The 22,777-nt window shown below is 52.1% G+C and overlaps 1 protein-coding gene across 1 annotated transcript in view; it reads left to right on the plus strand.

Annotated features, from left to right (window-relative positions):
* The window catches only part of ZSWIM4 (zinc finger SWIM-type containing 4), a 119,518-nt gene that overhangs the window by 88,874 nt on the left and 7,867 nt on the right, over positions 1 to 22,777 (plus strand). The gene's annotated exons all lie outside the window — the stretch shown is intronic.

Consider the following 22,777-nt stretch of genomic DNA (forward strand, 5'->3'; position numbering starts at 1 on the left):
GGAGCCATAGTTCCCCCAAAGCCTTTGGTCTTGCACCTCCTTCGCTCTAACTCTGACCCTCCCCCTCCTCAGCTTCGCACTCTGCCCAGCTGCTCCCAGCTGTAACAAAAACTGTGAAACAGAGTCCAGCCAAGGTGCTTGCTGAGAATAAGTTCTTGCCCCCTCCCTGCTCCCTTCAGCCTGCCTCTGCGCCTTCATCCAGAGAGAGGGCCCCCGAGGTGGCTGGCAAGCGGCCCCACTCTCAGCAAAATCCCAAGGCAGAAATGTCCTTTCTAGGTAATTACTGTTAACCAGACGGCAGGGTCCTCCGAGCTGGCCCTGCACTCAGCACACCCACACGCCCAGACGGGACGCATTCCACCAGCCTGACTCACTCGCGCAGTGTGTGTAGGGGGGGGCGCGCGCTGTGCAGCGGGAATGATTGTTTTGACTATTATGGGATGTGGGCAGCTAAGGAGCCAAGGAAAGGAGATCACAGCTCTGTTTGCTCTCCATTTGCTCACGCCCTGGTGTAAATCAGGAGTAACTGTACTGAAGTCAACGGGGTTCCACTGGTGTAAATCAGGAGTGACTCCACTGAAGTCAACGGGGTTCTGCTGATGTAAATCAGGAGTGACTCCACTGAAGTCAGTGGGGTTCCGCTGGTGTAAATCAGAAGTGATTCCAGTGAAGTCAGTGGAATGTTGCTGGTGTAAAACTTGTGTCCATAAGAATGGTATCAGCCCCCTTGCACCTAGGGTGACCAGACAGCAAGTGTGAAAAATCGGGACAGGGGATGGGGAGTAATAGGCGCCTATATAAGAATAAGACCCCAAAATCAGGACTGTCCCTATGAAATTGAGACACCTGGTCATCCTACTTGCACCTTCCAGCAGACAGGCCCACAATCCTACTCTGATTGTCCGTTCACACAACCACATGTCTTCCCCTCATGCAGGCACCGTGAGCCTGTTCACTACTACCCCAGCAGCACAAACACATCCATAAACACCACTGAAAATATCACACCACCATGCCCAGTCCCAAATCCTGCATATTGGCCAGTAACATTCACACTAACCACAGCTACTTCTAGATACAGGCACAAATGATGTGCCCACATGAGGAAGTGTTCACATCCACCCACAAACTGTACGACATACTGAGTGTGATCAACACACAATATTCATACACACACCTCCCCCTGAATCACAACCTGGAGCCTACGCAAACACAAATCATACCATTACTGGTAACACTCGCTCAAACACACGCAGCATTCACAGTGCTACCTAGTGGGTAGAGCACTAGCTTATGACTTAGGAGACCTGGATTCCATTCCTGGGTCTGGGTGATCTTGGCTATGTTACTTCCTAGCTCTGTGCCTCAGTTTTCCCATCTGTGAAATGGGGATAACAATACTACCCCCCCCCACCTTATAAAGCACTTTGTGATCTGTTGAAGAGCTAGCTGTTACTATTTTAACACAACACATGCACATAACACAACAACAACACAACACATGCACTTATGCCCACAACCGCATACACAATTATGCGCAACACACATTCAAATGAACATTCTCTTTGTCTCAATGCACATTCACATATGACCGCAAACAACATCCCAATATCCAACCACAACGCACACTCAAGCTTCATGCTCAGCCACACAGTACTAAGCCAGGCTGTACAACAAAGGAGAAGAGGCACAAAGAACACACACAAACACTCCCCCACTCTGCAAATATTTGTACACAACCACTAATAAGACTCCAGCAAACCCCACACATGCACAACCATGAGATGGTGATGTGTTAATGTCTGTATGTGACCACACATCACACACACACAGCTATTACAATTGTGCAACTAGTATTCAAATGAAAACCCCACCACAGTTTCAAATATTCACATGCAAGCAACGTTCATAGCCAGAGTATGGATCACTCTCTCTCTCACACACACACCCCTACTGAATTTGCACAATTAATATTCAAATACAGTATGGCCAATTCTGAGAGTGCAAAAATCAAGAGTCAAACCTACAAAAATAGAGAGATCTTTTAGAAAAACAAGGGTTTCTTTGCATTCTGGTTTCTGAGGTATTTGGGTGGGCACTTGGGTCACATGCTCTGGATTTTCTCCACAGTTGCGAGGCCTAGGAACTTCCTATTTTTTAAATGAAAGCTGAGATTCTAACCTAACCACGGGACTCTGGGATTTAAATGAATCACCAACTATCGTGATCAGATCGTGAACACTACAAACAACCACCATGCTCTGAGTCCCAAATACCCAAACACAACTTCAAATCACAGCCTTGTTCACACATCCCTCTCCCTCCCTGGAGTCTGTTTCTGAGGAGTGGGTGGAAAGATTTGCCTGACTTGAACCCGTTAATGAGTCACTGGGCTGCTGCTATGAGGGGCACAGATGTAGTTGCTTGCAAACATACATCCGTGGCTCACACACACATGGCCAGACAAAGGCATTCCAGATGCTACACGGACTCATGCACCTTAGAAAGCCAGCAGACACTGACAGATGATCATAGGCTGTCTTGAGGGATGCACTGCAGTGTGTGTGTGTGTGTGTGTGTCTCCAGTTACCTTTAGATTATCCCCACCCAAAAAAATTCCATAGCAGTTTAACTGCCGCCATCCCAGATCTGCGTGGGAATAAGGGGTGTTTTAATAACGGGCTGGATCCAAGACTTTATACAAAGCTCCTCACTCAACAACAGCTTGACTCCATTAATACTTCCCCTGACTTCTCCTCTTTGTCCTAAATGTACATGGCTTTATCAAGGGCCTGCTGGCACGCAACCCTGAGCTGGGGTTTAATTGGGTCCTGGCCCTGCTGGGCTGTAGCCAGATCCCCCCTCATGTGCTTAATTTTGTAACGCAGAATAGACCTTTATTGCTGTTTTGAAACCGACTGAGTTTGTCCCAGCCTGGGTGGTGAGTCCACATGCCTCTAACTCCCAGTCCTCTCTGTCCCACATCGAAATCCTGGGGCTACAAACAAGCTAAGTAGTTCACTCTTTGCTAAGGGAAGGCAGAGTGTATATTGGTTAGAGCAGGAAGGGCTGAGCGTCAGGATGCCTGGGTTCTGTCCTCAGCTCTGACAGAAGAGTGGGGTCTATTGGTCAGAGCTGGAATCAGGACTCCTAGGTTCTACTCCCGGGCCTGGGAAGACAGTGTAGTCTGGTGGTTAGAGCAGCAAGGAAATGGATTCTATTGATTTGAGGCAGCTCGGTTCTGGTCACACAGCTCTGGGAAAGGAGTGTAATCAAATGGGGTTGGGAGTCAGGACTCCTGGGTTCTGCTGCTAATTCTGGGAAGGGACGTGTGATCTAATAGTTACAATGGGGGGTCAGGAGGCCTGAGACCTCTTCCTGCCTGATTCCTTTGTACTCCCATGCAAACTCCCACCTAGCACCTCCTAAGAATCCCAGCACTGTTGCTGGGTCTCCTCCAAGCGTTACCTGGCAGCACATATCTTGGCATAGGCTTTCCTGGTGTTTTCCACACACTGGGCCACATTTGAGTAAGGAGATTGATTGCCTTTGAGCCCCTCCAGTCTCATTCACTCACGACTGCGTGTGCAACACACCCGTGGCCCCCATCCCTTCGCTTTGCTGATCAGATAACACCAGACCTATTGCCGCCATGGCAAAATAATATTAGGAGGAGGGTGCAACATCCTCTCAGCTTCTTTCAATGCACTTTACCAGCTCGGAACAAGGGGGAGGAGCCAGAGGTTGGGCCAAGAGTTTAGTTCAGTTCAGCTCCAATTTAAGTACCGTAGTAAGGAGCCAGGTTTCCAGCCCAGCCCAGAGCTCGAGGTGAACTCGGCTCGCAGAGTCCTGCAAAACAATCCCACCTGGTGTAAGCCAGTCGCCATTCACTGTTGCCTTGGGCTTCCCACCTGATTGTTCGTTGTAGCCACCTGTCAGCGTCTGGTCTGACACCGAAGCTGGACTGTTTTCACGCTACTGGAGTGGACGCAGGTAGATTGGTATGAAGGGGCTTGTACTGGGATAGCATACAGCTACCTCACCGTGGAGACTCAGGCATTCAAAAGGGAACAGATTCCCAGAGCTCCTAAATCCCCATCCAGGGCTCTATCCGCTAGGCCACCTGATTAGGTAAAGTAGAAAAACATAATCCAAAAGAACTTTTGGGTGTACATACGTCCTTACTTCCCTTCCCGTACCGGTGTCTATGGACTTAGGGGACTCCAGGTGCAAGCCCCTGCTTCACCACTGTCTTCCTGTGCAGCCTTGGGCAAATCACTTGGTTTCTCGTGCCACAGTTCCCCCATTGGTAAAATGGAGGAAACAGCCCTGCTCTGCTGTGGGGCTAAATACACTAAAGATTGTGAGGCGCTCTGATAGTATGACAATGTCAGCCAGCAAGTATCTTAGAATAACAACACCTTGCTCTGCTCGAGTGATTTGCATCCGTAGATCTCAAAGCATTTTCCAAAGGAGGTCAGTATCATTATTCCCATTTCACAGCTGGGGAACTGAGTCACAGGGAGGGGCAGGGACTTGCTTAAGATCACCCAGCAGGGAAATAGGAGAGTTGGAAATAAAACCCAGGCTCCTTAATCCCACTCCAGAGCTCTCTCCACTAGACCAACATCCCAAAAAAGTCATCCAACGAGCAGGCTTTGCTTCGCTACACCGGTGTGTTATGCCAGACTTGATCCTGGTGAGTAATACTGGGAATACTGACTAAGGATTGAGCAAGGATCTCCGGAGCTGGCTGTCTAATAATAATACATTGCGTTTAAAGCCAGCCTTTGATCCCAAGAGAAATTAATGAGGCGCTGCTGTAATTAGCAAAGTTCTGCTGTTCATTGAAGTAACTCACTTCAAAGCCTTTGTAGTGGGGGTGCTTTTAAATCTTGTTAGTCAGCCACTAGGTAATGGCTTCCCTCCTAATCGCTGCAGGTTCTAAAGGGCTGTTTTTACCCAGCGCTAGAGTGGATCAGATTATTCGGTGCAAATGTTTATCCTGACAAATTTGCCTCTTTTTTCCACTCTGGGCCTCATTCTCAAATCAGTCCAGTCTGACTGTTGGTGCTGACTGGAAAAGATGGGAAATCTATGCCACCAAATGGAAGAAGGGGAGGAGGAGGAGGAGGAAAAGAGGGAACAGAGGTGAGGGAGGAAGAGAAAAGGGGAAAACCACCAAGAAAACAAAAAACACATTGAAAAATCAGCATACTCTGAACAAAAACGCACATTTTGGGGCTTGGAAAAATGCCATTTTTTCATTTAAAAATATTGATTGAAAAATTTCAACCACTTCTAAAACTTCTCTTTTTATCTCCAAACACACCCCCCTCTTTCTCTCCATCCATCTCCACGCCACCACCCTCATCTCTGTATCTAGCCATAGAGTAGCAAAGCCAACAACCCAAACCAGGGAATCACCAGGTTTAGTAGCAGCCAATTTGTCATTCCACTCATGAAAATTCACTGCATTTGCCACTGCGGGGTAGCACGCAGAGCCCGTGGCCTCTCCTGAGTTCCAAAATGGCAGCTGCTGAAATGTGTGAATGAAGCAGGATGTCAGGAGAAAGAGATGGCACCTGTGTCCAGGTAGCCAGTTGCATGGAGTGGAAGGATGGTTTTGTGGCTGAAGCACAGGCCTGAGAGTCAGACCTCCTGGGCTCTCTTTGCAGCTCAGGGAAGGAAGTTGGGTTTAGGTGTTAGAGCCAGGGGGAGTGAGAGTTAGAACTCCTGGGTTCTATTGCTAGCTGTGGGATGGGAGTTGGGTCCAGTGGTTAGAGCAGGGGGGGGGACTTTCGGTCAGGCTCCCTGGATTCCATTCCTTGCTCAGAGAGGGAAGTGGAGTCTAGTGGTTAGAGCAGGGGGGAACTGAAAGTTGGGACTCCTGGGTTCAATTGCTAGTTCTGGCAAGGAGGAGGGATCTAGTAAGAGGGCAGAAGAACTAGAGAGCAGGTGAGCAGACCTGACACTGCATTTCACCTTGGAACCTTGGCCCTACGGGCTCGGAGGAGTTAACCACCTGCCTTCGTAGATGATAAGCCAGAGGCACAAAGCACTATTGAAGCAATCTGAACTCAGCCCTTTCTGTGCTCACCTTGAGCCCTGCATTGCACCTGGCGCACATGTCAACAAGTGCACATGTCAACCTGCAGCCAGTGAGTAACCCTCGCTAGTGGGTAAAACGTACCCCCGCAGCTCCTGAGTGTTTTCCTTATATGCATGTGGGCCAGATCCCCCGCTGGTGGAAATCAGCATGGCTGACTGAGTTACACAAGCTGAGGATCCAACCTTTATACAGTTAAAAGACTGCAGAGCTTTTTTACACCACGTGGTCATTCACATCAATGAGTGTGAGATAGCAGCAGATGAGAATGGCCATGTTTTAAGCCTGGGAGTAGGTGGCCACACACAGGGTGCCAGGCAGGGGAGAGTCGGGGCCTGTGAGTTTGTACAATTTAATAATTCAGCAGGGCGGAGGCTAACATGGAGCCACTCATCTGCCCAGAGGGCTGAGAAGAGGCAGAGTTGTATACACACCCTGTCTCTCAACCAACAGCCGTTTGCTCACCCTCTGTAATGGTGCTAAAATACTACAATGACAGCTACGTTGGGAATACCAGGGAAAGAGGGATGGATACGCAGAGACGACCATTCTAGCACTAAAGATCCAATTACACATTTCCTACAAGTTGGGGTCTTATGAGATTCATGCACAAATCTGTTTGCAGGGTACAACAATCAGGAGCGAACCCCGGGGTCCTAGCCAAACCCCATCCTGGTTCCCTAGTCTTCACACATGTGCTTCTTCCTGAGCTGCTCTGCAGCGTTGTCCTGCTCTGTCCAACAGCTCATCCCCGTGGCCCACCCCAGTGGTAGCCGCATTGCTCCATGCAGTATGTAACGTGTATTGTGATCCTTTGGTATGAAAGGTGCTGCTAAAGTAAATGCAAGGTAATTATTGTCATTATAATAATCTCTAATGATCAAGGACATGTTCAGCAGGCTCAGCCTGTGGGAGGCAAATCCAGGGCTTGGAACCCATGATGGGTTTTATAATCCCGCAGCAGGTGCCAGAAAATAGCCTGATGCACCTTGGCTGCCTACGGGTGAATTTGGGGAAGACCTTTTGATTCACTGAGCGAGTAGGATCCAGTCCAAGGCTAATGTTGTGTGTCAGTTTCCACCCCTCAATTATCTGAAGGAGAAAGAGAAAAGCATCTCTGCCTGCTGATGGAATGGGGCACCTTTTCACACGCAGCCCGGGGGCTGTTTCACAATAACACCCACAACAAAGGGCAGGCAGAAGAACTCTGCGTTCCAACGCAGTTCCTAGGTGCCGTGGAGTTTCGGGATGGGTTTATTAATATGATCACAGCTGGGAGCTAGTGGAGAACCCAGTGGCCTGATTGGGCCGATCTCCTTTGTGGGACTTGGGATTGTTGTTTTGTGTGATGTGCTAGAGGGTTATGTTTCAATGCTACATAGTTTATGGCAAGCATGTGGGGGTGGAAGAGAAGCAGGGAGGTGCAACTGTCAATGGTTCATCTGTTGAGAAGTAACAGGCATGGGGCAGGGGAGAGGTGTAAGTTAGTTGTTTCCTACTTCAGGACCAAGGCAGGGCTGGAATCGGGTCAGGTCAGTGACCCTATACTTCTCTTTTGATGCTGCTCTTGTATTCTCCCAAATGTTAGCTTCTGCTGAAAAACAAAGTAAGTCTCTAGCATGAATGGTTGCGAAAAAAAGTGAAACAAATGTAAACTGATCCTGCCTGAGTTTGCAGAGAGCCTGAAACAACTGCTCTGAGAAGTATGGGGGCGAATGGCCCCATGCATTCCAATGGGGTGTTTACTCAGATGCTGCTGTCCAACATGTACAGAGGGAAAGGCGTCAGGCACTGGGAATAGCATCACATTTTGGTGCCACAGGTGGGTGGGTTTTTGGGAGAGGTATTACTGCTTTCTTTCTTCCCCAATTTGACTGGTGGGTGGAGGAGTGGGGCAGAGGGAATGTCTACACTGCAATCCCAGGCTGTGATTGCAGTGTGTGTAGACATAGCCACGATAGCTGTAATCTAGCTAGCTCGGGTCCGGGAGCAGCAAAGCTCCGGCAGCACCGGCTTCAGCGTCAGTTGTACAAGCCTGCCATGGCTTAGCTGTTCCGGTACCCAGCCAGCTTGATTAAAGCTAGTCCGGGTATGTGTAAATGAGCTGCAGTCACCCCATGATAGTGGTGTAGTCATATCCAATGGCAATTCGCAGGGGAGACAATCGCAGGGCTTCACCCAAAGTCCTGGTGTCACAGCTCCAACTCAAAAAACAACCAGTCAGTGCCAGGCGGGGCTGGCAGGAAAGGCCAGAAGTAGTTCACCTGTGGCATGTCTAGGTTGGGCTCACATTACTTGTGCCTTATGAGCTTATACCAGTGCATCCATGGGAACAGCTGCAATCGGGGTGGTGGGGACGGGTAGCTGGACCGCACTGTGCTATGGCCATTTTCTGCAGCCCAGAGCCCACAGGGGCAGATGGTGAGTTACAGCAGCCCCGAGGCTGCTCCAATTTACACCAGGCAACAGGAAGGTCCCTAGAATACAGAGGGGTGGCTAAAAGCCTCCCGCCACTTCCTGCCCTCCGCCACAGAAACCGAGTCATTAAGAAACAGCCTCTCATGTTTATCCACAGGACAGGGACAGTCTGGGCAGGAACAGAGAGTGCAGCCCCCATAATGCCCCATTTCTGCCAGTCAAGATGGCCTGATATCAGTGGAGGAAAGGAGCCCTAAAGTGACTGTGGGATTCCCTTGCTCACTGCACCCCTTACACCATAACATGGGAGGGAACATGTCAGTAAGGGCATCCTTGCCAGGTAAGGAGTTGGTGTAGCCAGCTCTGCACAGCCTCCTCCACTCCTCAGAACAGGGGGCATGTCGAGGGAGGAAGGGGTGTGCGGCTGGGGTGTTCCTTCACCCCACCTTTTCCCTGCTATTGGGCACAGCCTTACACTGCTCTAAGCTATGCTGTGGGCCAAATTGGCCTCTGGTGCAATTTTGGGGGTTTGTGCCTTAAGGGCTCAGTGCCCTGCCCAGATTCTCTGTCTGGGAAGCTCAGCCCTTAACGGCACAGAGACACAAACCAAACCGAGCAAGGGCTGGCACAGGGGAGCCAGAAGGGTGGAGCAGGACTGTCTTTGCCCTCCCAGGAGACCTTGGTGCCTGCACTCAGCCAGGGAGCAACACAGAGAAGAATATGACCCAGAGAGGAAAAGGCAGAGGTGGGGAAAGTGGGAGAAAGAAAGAAAGAAGGAAAGAAAGATGGTGAGAGGCAGACATAAGGTCAGAGAAAGGCAGGGAGCAGAGGGCAGAGGAGGAGTGCAGGTTTGAGAGAAAGGGAAGGAGCTATAGAAAGGCTGGAGCCAGATGGAGAGCTGGGAAAGAGAGAGTGAGTTAGCGGAGGGAGAGAGAGGTGGGATTTCCCTTTCCTCTCCCCAGCATATTTTCAGTTTTCTCCCGCACCCTGTTCTCCTCTCCACCTGCTTCCTTCCTTCCTTCGGACGCTTGTTTTGTTCTCTGGAAGAAATCGTGTTTCCACGGCCACACGCAGCCCCCCTCCCACCCAGCGCACACTGTCTTCCTCCAGCCCTTCTGGACTGCAGCCGGCCAGGGGGAGGATTCTAAAAAAGGAAAGTCTCCCGAGAAACCCAGCCCAGAGGCAGCGGGAAAAGCCCCAACTCTCTGGGAAAGCCATTCCCAAGCAGAAACGCAACAAGGACCTGGAAACCAGCAGCGTGGAGGCCTGGCAACTGGGATTAGATAGATGGGAGCGGCCCAGAGCATCTAGTCATTTAGCTGGCTCTCTAGCTAGAGGGACCCACATCTATCAGCCTGGGCGGTGTGGTCCAATGGCTAAAATACTGGACCAGAACTCCAGACGTCTGGATTTGAATCCAGCTCTGCCTCTGACGTGCTGAGTGACCTTGGGCAAATCACTTTCTCTGTGCCTCCCCCCTCCCCCCCCGGCATCCTTTATCTGTAGCTGTGAGCTCTTTGGGGCAGGGCCTGTCTCATCTGGGTAGTGCCCAGCACAATGGAGCCCGGCTCTCAGGTGGGGCCTCCGGACATGACCGTAATATAAATATCAGTAATAATATCTATCACCGGATTACACAGGAAAAGGGTGGTTTTACTGTTAGAGCACAGGACTGGGAGTCAGGACTCCAGTGTTCTGCTCTCAGCTCCGGGAAGGGAGCAGGTCAGAGCAGGGAAGCTGGGAGACAGGGTTCCTTGGCTCTATCCCCAATGGGAGGGGAGTGGGTCTAGTAGTTAGAGTAGATGGGAGTGGGAGATGGGTTAGCTGCGAGCCAGAACCCCTGGGTTCTATCCCCAACTCTGGGAGAGGAGTGGGGCCTAGTGGTTAGAACGGGAGGGAGCGGCTGGTTGTCAGGACTCCTGTGTTTTATTCCTAGCTCTGCCATGGAGTGAGCGAGTTTGGGGAAGTCACCCCCCCTGCCCACAACCCATGCCTCAGTTTCCCCCTCTCAAAGAGGCAGACACAGGGGATGAGGAGCACCGCAGAAGGGCCAAGTGTTATGAAAGGAATTAGCAGGATTCCTGGCTGCCTGACGAGCTGGGCCGCACGTGGACAGGCGTGCAATGGTCAGATGTCCACAGACAGTCCGAGAGCCTCCCCCCAATCCAGGACGCAGCAATGGGAGGAGGAGGAGGGTCACGGGATGCCCGGAAGCATGAGGAGAGCTGGATTGCAGCCTAGGCCTGACCACATCTGAAGGCAGAGTCTTGCCTCGTTCCCAGCCCCCAGGCCCCAGCTTCCTGGAAGTAGCGCACTCCTTGCGAGCAGGCGGCTGGGCTGGCCCAAGACGCAGGACAGCCTCAGCCTGGGAGCCTGTTCGTTTTGTTCCTCGTGGGTGTGGGGAACCTCGCTCGATTCGGATCGCTGTTGCCAGGAGACGCAGTGTTTGTTAAAGCTCTAAAGGGGGGGCGTGAGTCACGGCAGCATGACTCACCAGGACCAGAACCATCTCGGGCTGGCCGGCAGCCAGACAGGAGCCCTGTAAGACAGCGTTCCAGCTCATGCAACATCCCCCTTTCCCCAGGCGCAAGGCACAAATGACTTGCTGCTTTCCAGGGTAGGGTGGGGACCTTTTCATTAGGGGAGCTAATCTAAGAACAACTTAGGTTCCGAATCTGGTTGCCCCTGACAACCTGGATCATGAATTTGATTGCCACCCAACAAAAAAACACAACAAGGAAACGAACTGGTCCATTGGTAACACTATGACTGCTACAATACATCCCAGGGGACCCTGAACGACCGCAAAGGGTCAGGGCTTGCTTCCTACCTGCAGTGAAATCACACAACGTTCTTATCTGTACCAAGGTGGACCTGCAATAGCAGGCAGGGTCTGATTCATTCTGCACAGGCAAGCCAGGCCAAAACTCTCCCTGATCTAACTTCCTGGAAGGCCCAGTGGTTCTCCCAGGAACAGATCGAATCCCTTGCGCATTCAGCATGTTGAAGCACTGCTGCGGATTTGCCCTGATCTGCTATTCTCTGAACATCTGTCTCCTGTGCTGCTTGGCCGTTGGTAGGTGTGACAAGCTGCCGGTCTACCGGCCTCAGCCAGGCTCACAGAGCTGGATGGATCTCGCTGAGCCACAAAGCCCGTACCGGCAGCCTGTGCGTGAGAGCATGATCTGCCCCAGGGGAACAGCTGTTTGTGTATCTAATCCTAGTCCACAGAGCTGAGTAAGCGCCACAGAGGCAGGGATCTTGCAGGACTGGGATGCCAAGGCCTTGCCTGCACCAGGGGCATCAGCCAGCTCTGCTGCTGAAAACGTCCCCCAGCCCCCCACTCTGCGCAAACAGGCAAAGCTGCTATTTGCACCCGTGCTGCCAAGGCTTGCTTGAAAGCAGGCTAAGCTGTGCCAATGCAAATTGTGCTAAGAGCGGCATTGCCCATCTGCGGGGACGGAGCTGGAACTGGGGCAAAAACTCCACTGAAGACAAGGCCAAACGGCTCTGTGTCCCCAATGCCCAAATTATACTCCTCCTCCAGTTCCTCGTGGGCTCCATCCCAACAGCTGGGCAGCCCCCACACAGCTTCCTGCCTCTGCTTACTCCCTGGCAGTCCATGCCTGCCTACTTGGCTCCCAACTGCTGCTTGCTGTGGCCCCCTGGGATCAAGCCTTGCCTGGCCATTGGCAAAACCTAAGGCCCTGATTGCAGGCCAGTACCATGCAGCTCAGATGGGAATCATCTCTCTAAGGGACTGTGTGTGTCTAGCGCTCACCCACAAAGCCCACCAAAGTTAATGGGGAGACTCTCGCTAGTTCAATGGGCTTTTGCTAGGCCGTCCCTCCGCAGCTGCTCTAGTTACGGTAGAGATTCACCGTCTAACTTTTGTAAGCGCTCTAAAATCCACACACTGACTCAGACCATCTTGAAAACGGCTGAGCCTCCTGGAGGTCTGGAGCAGGGCTAGGGAGCCAAATTTGGGGTCATTTGAGCAAGGGGTTTCCAAGACAAAGCCCCCTTCCAACGCTGTGTGATATGAAAATGTTCTGACTTTTTCCCCTTCGACACACACCTGGAGTTCAAACCATGGCATTTAACTAATCGTTTCTCAAACTATTTAACGCTGCACTGAGTTTCAGGACACACCTTGTGTTTGAAGCCCGGGTGCGTGTGGAACTTACTCCCAGGACTGTGCTGTATATATAACACTGCAGAGCTCTCCTGACACGTGAGAGATGCAGGCAGAAGCCAGCATGCTTAGGCCTGGCAGGCAGCACCCAACTAGCATAAAGTTCTGCTTTGCAAAACCCCACGCACAGACGGCCACGCCCTAGTCAGCTTTGCAGCGAGAGTGCCCCTCTAATCCTACGATGCTGTCTCCCACCCCAATTCAGTTGGAGGAAATGTAAAAAATTGCAACATCCGAGCGGAGTGATCCCATCCGATCTGGTTGGTATCCCCATCTCCTAAGATCCAATCCAGTATTGGTGCCTCTCTGCTGTAGCAGATCAGGCTAATGGGCCCATCTCACCCAAGTAGTCCCACCTCCCTGCAGCACCAGATCAGACCAATGCTCCGTCTAACCCAGTATCTCTGCTTCCTAATCTACTGGATCAGAGCAAGGGGCCCATCCGGCCTGGTAGCTGCTTCGCCACTGTGTGGTATCTAACCACTAGGTCCAGTCAATCTGCTCTCATGCTGATCCAGATGATACCATCCGCCCCGTAGTCTGACTCCCTTCTCCCAGTGCTAAGTGCCTCCAAGAGAGGCATAACCCCCATGCCCCTTAATGTCCCTTATTTTCCACAATAGTGGGGAGGTGGGAGTCACTCGGCTAAACTGTGGGGCCCCAATGCTTCTCTCCTATAAAAGATTATAGGAGGGGGCACGGGTGTGGGTGGGGTTTGAGATCCAGCCTAGGGAAGTTGGGCTTCCCCAAATGCTCCCTCCTCCCCCAGGGAATATGGGGCATCACGTTACCAGGGGCAGAGGCAAACTGGGCACCAGGCTTTAAGCCAGAAGTTGGGCTGAGAAGACGGAGAGCAAGAAGCATCCGGTGGAGGCAGCTGATTAACCCGTGGGAGAGAAAGTGAGCGGCACCAGTGACTCATCATCCGGGACAGCCTGGGGCAGAGGCTTGCTTCTGCTGGGCCAGGGGGGCTGTGGTTCCAGGAGGGCAGTGCCCCTGCAGTCCTGGAATTGGCCTGCGACCCCCGAAAGCCTGAAGGGGTTAAATCCCCTCTCGGAGTGTATGTACTGGCAAAAGCACCTGCTCCCGCTGATGCTGGCACCGATCCCCCCACACACACGTGTGGGAGGGCAGGGGGGAAGGGAGGTCTGACTGGTGGTGAGTCAGGCCCCAGCAATGTGCCAGTGAGTCACCGGCTGGGTGGGGTCCCGGGCGACAGGATTCCCACTCCAGTTAAACAAAGGCGCTTTGATACTCAGAATCCTCCATATGCAGCCTTGCCTGCTCTCCCTTGGCGGAGAGAGTCCTGTAATTCCCCTCCCCACACCTCACACCGATGCCAGGCCTCCTGGGTCCTCACCATCAGCCAAAGGGGTCCGTGTCCCCATGCCCCTGCCTAGAGAAATGTTCTACATCCCTCAGAGTAAGTGCCGGCTGGGGGCTTCGGAGGGGGCGCTCTCTGTCAGTCAGTGCTGACCCCAATACCTCAGTCTGCAGGGTACAGGAAGGGTGTCTCAATAGGGGGCTCTCTCCCCTTGCAGTCAGTCCAGACCCCAATGCCCAGTGGGACACTAGGGGGCTATGGGCTACCACGGAGTGTGGTGGGGGGTTCAGTAGGGGATGCTTTCCCTTTAGATTCAGTGCTGACCCCAGCGCCGTGCTGTGCTGCAGAGAGCAGGGTGGGAGCTCCGCAGGTGGCGCTCTCCCCATGGAATCAGTCCTGAACCTAACGCCCCAGGGCTTGGCCGTTTGTGACTGTTGGTACTTTTGGCAAGAATGGCGTGTTAGCCCTTGTCTCCCAAATGCAGATTCTTATTCCCTTCTAAATTCCCCCTGCAGCTGCAACTTGATTGCAGGACTATTCTTTGCTTCCTATCCTAAAGTGATGGGCACTGTTACTGTGTTAAGCAGCTGCCGCATTTCACCCCAGAGGGGGCTGCATTTCAGTACTGGGCAAGTGATCCCCATGCAGTGTTGCTGTGTGACTGTTAATCAGCTGCCATGCCCCGCTCCAGAAGAGGCTGCATTTCATTGCTGGGTGAACCGATCCACATCTCTCCTTGGCAAACACGTTGGGATCCTTCGACAGGCCCTGTGGGAATGTTTGATGCCATGACGGGGGTTGCTACGTGGGGTGAGAAAGGAATCCACTCTCTGGGCGAGTATCCTGCACCACGTTGCTGAAGCACCTCTTATCCCCAACAATTTCGCTCCCCTGCCTGGTGCCAAGCAGCTTTCCCATTCAGCTCTGCACCACTCCAGGCTCCCTTGGCATCCATCTCTCCCCACTCACTGACTCAACCACCCCTCTGCTCCCAGGAGAAGGCGGGAGGGGCATCGGCAGCCTCTTGCCGCCCGCTGCCTTCTTGGCGCCTGGCAGGCTGGGAATGGGCCCAGCCTTAGCTATAAGGGATGGGCAGGGAGGCCTAGCGGGCACCTCCCTTTGAAGGCTGAGTCAGAGGGGTGGGACCGGTGCTAGCTGACCCCACCCCGAGCAGGTAGCTCTGGGCACTCAGTCAGGTTTCCATGGCGCCCTGGATCCAGATCGAGGCTTCCTCAGGCAAGGGGGCAGTGATGGGGGGGAAGATGTGGAGTTGGAGGGCTGGGGTGACTGGAGGTAAAGAGGGGACTAGACGGGTGGGGAAGAAGGGGGAGGGGTGCTTAGGAAGGGGTCGGGGTCTCGGGATGGGGAGTTCTAACAGGGAATGGCAGAGGGGTGGAGGGGCTGAGCAGGGGGTGGGGTCGGAAGTGAAGTTGGAAGGGGACGAGAAGGAAGGAGAATGGGGGACATTGCCAGGGGCAGGAGTTAAGCGGGAGCTGGGCAGAGTAGGATGAGGGGAGACTGGGGGGCTGAGGCTCCATGAGGGGGAACCAGGGATGGGATCCAGGATAGGGGACATGGGAGACTGGGAGGGGGCTGTGGATGAGTGAGGAGGAGTGAGGGACAGGAGAGTGGGGGTCTGGCATGGTTAATGATGGGCAGAAGGGGAACCAGGGATGGGGAGTTTTGGGGGAGCAATTGGATCCCCCCATGCCACCCCTCCCCAGCCTGCCTGGGCAGAGCAGCCCGTGCCTGCCGGCCGGCTGGCGTTCCCTGCCTAGCGGGTCGGGGAGCTCCCCGGTGCCCCTCCTGGCTGCACACAATAGCGCTGTTTCCGGTGGAAAAAGTCCAGCCATTTGTTATTGTTGGCTGGGCTTTTCCTGATGCACAAACACCTCGCCGGTGAGTACAGGACAGCCTGGAGGCGGGGGGGCATAGCCCCCCAGGGACCCAGCTGTTGCCTGCATTGTGCCCTCATCCGGCTCAGCCAGCGCTGTGTGTGTGCAGGGTGTCTGTCCACTTCACTCCTGCAGAGGCCCAGCAGAGGCTGGGAAAAGCCATTGGCTCTGGGGATGAACCCTGACCCGTGTGACCTGGATAGGCCCAACAGTCTCTGGGACATCTCCTGGGTGGATAGGACTGGGGTGGAGGCTGGCAGCCCATTTCCCATGTGTCTCTTCGGCCCAGCCACTGCCCATTCTGCTTGGACTCAGAGACGCTGCAGGTTAGACCAAGAGCTCTTGAAATGCAGGTGCCATGACCCCAAGGCGTGAACTAAGGATCTCCATGCACCTCTGCAGCAGAAGCTAAAGGGGTAATGGCCAGAGCCAGCAGCTCTCATATGGATCAGCCACTAAACGAGTCCAAAGACCCATGCTCACCTAGTGTCCCCGGAATGGGCAGCCACCCAGCTCTCACTAGGCCCAGGCCCAGCATGCACTGGGCTGAGACTTGGCCTCGACACAAGCACTCAGACTCTTGGCCTGGTTCTCACTTATTCCCTTCTCGCATGTGGGGCAGGGATCTGGGATGGGGCTGGTTTAAGCTTCTGTCACACTCCCCATAATCTAGGCCCAGGCCTGTTCCCCAGTGTAACTCAAAGCTGTCTCGGGGCTGCTCTAACACATGCTGTGCCCCACCCTGGGCCCTGGGAGGCAGAGAAAAGCCTGAGTATAGCACACTCTGGTCACACCCCGATCTGCTCCTTACATAGGGAACAGGCTGGGGACAGAGTGTTTAGACACAAGCCTCATATGCAGGGTGGGATACTCAGAGGGTTATTTCCACCCCCTTTGCCCTATCAGAGTGCCCTGACTGGGTGGATCCCTACTGAGCCAATGTGCTTGGGGAGGAGATAATGGGGAAATGGTCAGTGACCCCCACAGCAGCATGTCGAGGCACCGGTCTAAGGGGCAGAGAACCACCTTGTGAATCATCTGCCTGGCTTCCTGCAGTGCCTGGGTGTTCCCAGCCAAGCACTGGCCTGGTTTGACCTTGCTGAGCTGGCGAGAAATGACAGCATTGCAGCTCCAGGTGCGAGGTGTGCTGGTGGTTCCAGGAGGGCTTGGACGCCATCTGAGCTCATTCACAAAGCTCCTCACCTCTCCTCCCCACACAGCTCAGGTTTGGACCGAGTGAAAGGCACCTCTGGAGAACGAGGGCTGAGGAGTGGCTGGCTTCAGTGGAGCTGCTCCAGCTTACACCAGTTGGGGATCTGGCCCCTTTGACTCCATTGGAGGGATGCCCATTTACACCAGGTGGGGATATGGTCCCATTCACTACAGTGGAGCGACGCCCTTGTACACCAGCAGGTGTTCTAGCCCTGAGGGTTTGTGTGTCTTCGCAGAACAAACACAGCCTGGGGAAGAGCAGAGTGAGCTTCCCCTGGCACCCAGCCTGGCACCCATGTGCTCAGCCCTGCACTGCAGGGACCCTCTGTAGGGATGAGCAGCGGGGGCTCAGTGTGCATGACGTATTCAGTTCTCTGCCTCTCCGCTGAGACTGCCGAGAAGGGGTGGGGAGTTGGCGGCCAATGTGCAGGCAGCGTCTGTGACCTGGATGCCCACCCCACTAGGAACAGACTGAGACCTGACAAACTCATCTCATGCCCAGGCCCCCAAACAGTCATTGGACAGGAATGGCTTTATGTCGCCACCCGTCTGTTCCCCTCTGGCCCATGCTCTCCCGTCCCGCCCCACACCTGCCCGAGCTATAAAACTCTCCTGAGCCCGGGCCTTTTATCTATCCCTCTTTGTAACTCTCTTTCCTACCGAGAATAAAGCTGGAAGCTGGGGGGCAGGGAGCGAGGAAGGAAACAACATCCTCCCCTTTGTTAGAAATCAAACAAGAATCCCTCCTGACTGGAGCTCTTGTAAAAATGCCATCAGGCCATAAAACTGGGGCTTGGCGGGAACTGGGCTGAGGTCTGGGAGGCAGTGGGGAAAGCCTGGCAGAGGGAGGAAAGTGGAGGTTAATGTGATGTGCCACCCCAGGCCGTAGGCGAGCTCGGAAAGGCAGGTTAGGTCTCTCTCACAGTGTTACCAGAACTCCAGCCAGACTTCTGGGTGCAGAATCTCCTCTGGTGTAAATCAGAAGTATCCTTATTACAGTCAGGGGAGTCACTGTGGTGTAAGACTGCTGTAAGTGAGAGGAGGCTCTGGCCCAGGCTGGTTTCCAGTGGGCCTGATTCTCATCACTCGCACCAGTGTCCCTCCATTCATGCCTAAGGGGATGCTTTACAACAGGGTGAATGAGTGGGGAGTCGGGACCAAGGGAGTCACTTCACATCTACACTAGGCAAAGGATGGAGGGGGGAGTAGTGGGTTTCTTCCTAGCTCTGCCTACCAAATAAGCTCCACCCACATGATATACCACTTCTAGGAAATTGGTAGACTTATGTTCAAAATGTGATAATAGTCCACTGGGCTTGACTTCGCTCTGGGGGGCTGGGGGGCTCTCGTCACAGCTATCGCTCTATCTGACTTCAATGGGAGTTTTGGGTACGCAGGGAGTGCAGGCTCAGGCCTTGACTTGTTTTCTCACCCATCCCAGACACTCACAACGCTGGAAAAGAATGCGCCATGCTCCTATTCTGTCTGTTTGTTCCCAGGGCTCAGGGCTGCTAGGAAAGACAATTACGCAGCTAGAAACTCATTCTGCAAGAGCTTTGGTGCCACAGACCTCCCACTTTCATGGGGCTCAAGTCACACGTGCCAAAGTGAAATCAGGATCGGGCCCAAAACACAGCCATTTTTTGAAGACTGGTGTTAGCTCCCAAAAGACTGGCGGCAATCCCTAATATGCACAATGAGGACTCCAGGTGCCCACTTAACAAAGGGAAGGTTACGGGGTGACATGATATCAGTCAATAAGTACCTACATGGGGAACAAAACTTTAATGAGTTCTTCAGTCTAGCTGAAAAGGTCTAACAAGATCCAAAGGCTGGAAGTTGAAACTAGACAGATTCAGACTAGAAATAGGTGCAAATTTTAAACAGGGAGGCTAATTAACCACTGGAACAAATTTGTCAAGGGTTGTGTGGATTCCCCAACACTGGCCATTCTCCTCGAGACTGGATATTTTTCTAAAAGAGCTGCTCTAGTTCAATCAAGAATGAAATCGGGGACGTGCTATGGCCGGTGTTACACAAGAGGAGATGACCACAATGGGCCCTTCTGGCCTTAGAAGCTTTGAAGAAACAACCCAATAACCCCGGTGAGAAGTGTTACACAAGGGCCTGCTGCAAGATGCATTGCAGAGGAAATGCACTGGAAAATAAAAGCTAGGAGCAATGGTGCAGAGGAGACAAACAGGAGCGGAAAGCAGGTGTTAAACACTCCAGGAATGTTTCCAGTGAAAGTGCCAGACACTTCAAGCAAACACACTTTCCCACCCCCTTATTCTGCAGAAAAGAGGTGGAGATGTTTTCTAAGGCATACAGGGATATTTTTGTTTCAGGAAAGTCATTCTCCTAATCTCCCAATCTACCCCCACACACACACACACACACACACTTTTTTTTATATTTTCCAGAGTTCTTTTTCAAAACATTGATTCTCCATCTTTTTATTATGGCATCTGAATGGGGGACGCTGGTTTAATTTGGGAATATTGTTATAGGAAAGGAAGAGAAGTGATTATCAGTGCAGCTCTGCTGGTATCTCAGGGTCTCATGGACCTTTGCAGCCATCCCATCGATTGGTCTGCTTGTGTGTTATGCCCCTTTCTCCTAAGGGCATGTCTATGCAGCTTAAGTTATGCATGAGCTAGTTTACCCAAGCTAGCTTGAATCCAGCTAGTGTGGGTCACGATAGCAGTGAAGAGATTCCACTGCAGGCTTCAGCATGGGTAGGAAAGCTTGGCACAGATCTGGGTACATACTCAGCTAGCTAGTCTGCTCTGAAGCCTGCGCTATGCTGTCTTCACTATTATCGTTACTTGCACTAGCTGTAACAATAGCAATTAGACTGTACGCTCTTTGAGGCAGGGACTGTCTGCTACTCAGCGTTTGTACAACATCTAGCACAGCCCGATATTCCTTGGCCCCGAGCCACTACCATAATAAACATGATGAATAATAATTTTCTTAAAGCCCCAGCTCCTGGAGTCAGGTGATTACATGAGATCCTTGTCTTTCTGACAGATAAATAAATAAAGGTTCTAGCCCCTCTGGTTTCAGAGAAAAGCTTGAGAACATGAGCCCTACAGGCTCAGAAAGCAAAGAAAAAAGACCTGAATTTTATTATTCTAAACAAAACTCATGATTTTTAAGCCAATCTCATGATTTTTGAACCCTGACTCATGACTTTTGAATGTTTTGGGTTGGTAACACTGGCATGCACGCTCGCCCTTTCTCTGGCACACACACACCCCATACCCTCTGCACATGCTCCTTCCCTAAATGCACAGGCCAATATTTTATCCAAAATCCATAGTTAGGCACCTCAATATGAGCTTGATTTTGCCTACTGCTGAGGATTCTGCAAAGCATTTAAGCACCGTTTAACTTTAAGCACATGAGTGGTGCCATAGCTGTTGAAAAGACTGCTCATGTACTGGGCTGCTTTGCTACGTAGGGGCCAGAGGGCTCAGCACCCTGCAGAACTGAGCCCTATGTGAGCTGATTCTGAAAGGTGCTGAGCTGTGACAGCTCCCTTTGACGTGAGTGACAGCCCAGGGGGCTCAGTGCCTGTAACATCCAGGCTACTTACTCAGGTGCCTTGGGGTGGATTCATTATAGGCACCTTAGCTTGAATGTTTTGACACTCACGATCGCACATCCATGCAATGAAAGGCACATTCAGCCAGTGTGTGACACCAATGCACAATCATTCATAGAGACAATCATGCTGTCACAAGAACACACACATAACCGCACTCTCTCTTAATCTTTCCCCCTCCCCTACACACATAAGAACGGTCATACTGGGTCAGACCCAATGGCCCATCTAGCCCAGTATCCTGTCTTCCGACAGCGGCCAGTGCAAGATACTTCAGAGGGAATGAATAAACCAGGGCAATTTATCTAATGATCCCCTGTTGTCCAGTCCCAGCATCCGGCAGTCAGAGGTTTAGGGACACCCAGAGCATGCGGTTGTGTGCCTGAGCAGCTTGGCTAATAGCCATTGATGGACCACTGATTGGTCAGAGAGAGAGAGAGAAATATGCCCCCCCTACACTTTTAAAAAGTTAATTTATTAGATTATTTGTTTCCTACCAGCAAGAAGGGGAAGTCAGAGGTTACAGGAGAGGGCTCTGGGAGTTACAGGAGGGAAGATGGGGGTTCTAGGAGAAGGATCTGGAGGGTTATAGGAAAGAGAGATGGGAGTTAAGGAGGGGGAGATGGGACTATATATAACCCCGACGTCTGCATCCATTTTGCGAATCATGTGGACTTTCCATTGTCGGTAGCTGGGCAGGCTGGCAGCCTGCAGTGGAAATCAGAACGGTTGGCTAGAGAGAGCCGTTGCCTCTCAAAGGTGTCCATTGTGTGTCACTTTGGAGGGGTAGGAAAGAAATGGTGCTTTGAAGAAAAAAAATAAACGGGAGTGAGGGCTAATTAGTTTCTCAGCTGGCAGAGTTCAGGCCAAGACTTCTCAGGGAAGCCTTGGTTGAGCAGCATCCCGAGCAAATCCCTGGGCTTTCCAGTCTGCTAGAGAGGATTTCTTGGGAAGCCAGTGGTGTTCCCCTCCACAAGGGCCTGATCCTGAAACGCCTCAAAGTCCATGAGTGTCGAGGGCATTGAGTCCCTTTCAGGATCAGGCCCCGTACTTGGCAAAGTTTATTCTCGTAGGGTTTTTGCAGGGGCATGATTTCAATGGGAGTTAGCTGCCTAATTTGCTTAGCTGCTTTTGACAACCCCACTAGTCACCTAGCTGCATCTTTAGGCGCCTGAAAACCTTTAAAATCTGCCCTTAAGCCACTTTTGAAAACAAGATTTAGGCTCCTGAGTCTCTGGGGTACTTTTGAAAATGTCAGCCCAGTCCCATTCTCTCTCCTTTGCTCCACTGCTGTTGAAAATGGATTGATTTCTGCTTCAAATGTTCTCAAACCTTTTAAAAAAATCCTCTCATCCTTCCTCTTATTCTGGGTTTTCTTCTCTTCTTTCTGACTTACTCATTCCTTTTCCTCCCTCATCCCCACATCCTCTGTGGGTGGCACATTCCACCCACATTACAAATAGCCCTAAAAGTCAAGAATCAAAAATATAAGACAGATGCCGAGAGCAAACCCTGCTTGACACCTGTCTGTCTAGCTATTTACCCAAACCTAGATCCTGTATGTAGACCTGGCTTTCTAATCTAAACACACTGGCAAGTTCCTTAAATGGTCTCCTTTTCATGGCTCTTTAGACCCAATCCTGCCCACAGTACAATTCCTCATGGCACCAGGTCCCTCGCTGCCACCCTGCCCTTGAAGTCCAATTGACAGGTAGAGCACCACAGCTCCACAGGAGTCAGTGGGGCCAGATTTCCAACTATTGTAAGTCTGGTGGAGCTACACTGATTTACACATGCAAGGATTTGATCCAGAATACGGGGACCCCTCTGTAAGTGAGCAGGAGGAGACAGGTTCTCCCTCACTGCAGGGGTGGGACCCCACACCTGCAAGTCTTCATATTCCCCAAAGACCCCAGGGCTGTGCCTTGGTGCTACCATTCAACTCTTTACATCAGCTTGTGTATTTTAAGCCCTATGAAAATCCCTCCTAAAGACTCATTTCTCCTGCATTGCT

The sequence above is a fragment of the Chelonoidis abingdonii genome, chromosome 26 (assembly GCF_003597395.2).
Source record: "Chelonoidis abingdonii isolate Lonesome George chromosome 26, CheloAbing_2.0, whole genome shotgun sequence".
Classification (NCBI taxonomy): Eukaryota; Metazoa; Chordata; order Testudines; family Testudinidae; genus Chelonoidis; species Chelonoidis abingdonii.